Source organism: Gavialis gangeticus, unplaced genomic scaffold (genome assembly GCF_001723915.1).
Source record: "Gavialis gangeticus isolate Ggan-Ray unplaced genomic scaffold, GavGan_comp1, whole genome shotgun sequence".
In the NCBI taxonomy this organism is placed as follows: Eukaryota; Metazoa; Chordata; order Crocodylia; family Gavialidae; genus Gavialis; species Gavialis gangeticus.
This window is the reverse complement of record NW_017728996.1, coordinates 1,512,957-1,513,855: the sequence shown is the minus strand read 5'-3', so window position 1 is coordinate 1,513,855 and position 899 is coordinate 1,512,957.

Genomic DNA, 899 nt, shown 5'->3' with positions numbered 1-899 from the left:
ATGATGGTGCCCCCATACTGCAGAAGGTGGCAAAAATCCTACAAAGTCTGTATAAATGTGGCCATGGTGTAAAATTCCTTCCCAATCCCAAATGTGGCATTCAGTCTGATCCTAAGCAGAGGCAGAAGCAAGATGCTTGAACCAGAAACCTCCAGGTGTGTCTCAGCAGAAGCATCAGCACACCAGTCAAAATCCCCAGCCTTGGCTGCAGCCAACACCCAGTGCTTCTGAGGAAGACAAACCCCTCCCCACCCCTCTGCTATGGCTATTTCCTAGTCTCAGCGTGTCCTGCTGTTACTCGGATCCCTCAAATATTCACGTTGCCTGCATAGTTACAGGCACTATCCCTCTATTGCATGCAGTGCTGAAAGGTTCGGAGCATCTCCATGCAGACCCTAGACCGGGGGGTCACATTTATTTGGTCCTACAGGGCAGATCAGGACCACAGAGCTCCTTGGGGGCTGGATCAGACCCACTTCCAGTGGCAGTGATGTTAGTGCCTGCAGCTGCCTGAGGCACTATGTCGGGTTAGGGAGTTGAATGGGTTAATGCTGCCAATGCTTGCCCTGTGACTGCTGAAGCAAGTCCCCAACAGGGATCCTTACCTGGGATTTCAGCAGCGGGGTGAGCCAATGAAGTATTAACCCACATACTCCCTAAGCAGATGTTGGCTCTGGGAGCCATGGGGTTTAGCTACTGCTGCTACTTGCTTCACTACTAAAATCTTGGCTCCCCCAGGAGCCCCGTGAGATTCATAGATTCATAGACATGGGACCTCAGAAGATTGAGTCCAGCCCCCGCCCAAAGGGCAGGAAGTCAGCTGGGGTCATAGGATCCCAGCAAGATAAGCATCCAATTTGCTCTTGAAGGTGTTCAATGTAGGTGCTTGAACCACCTCC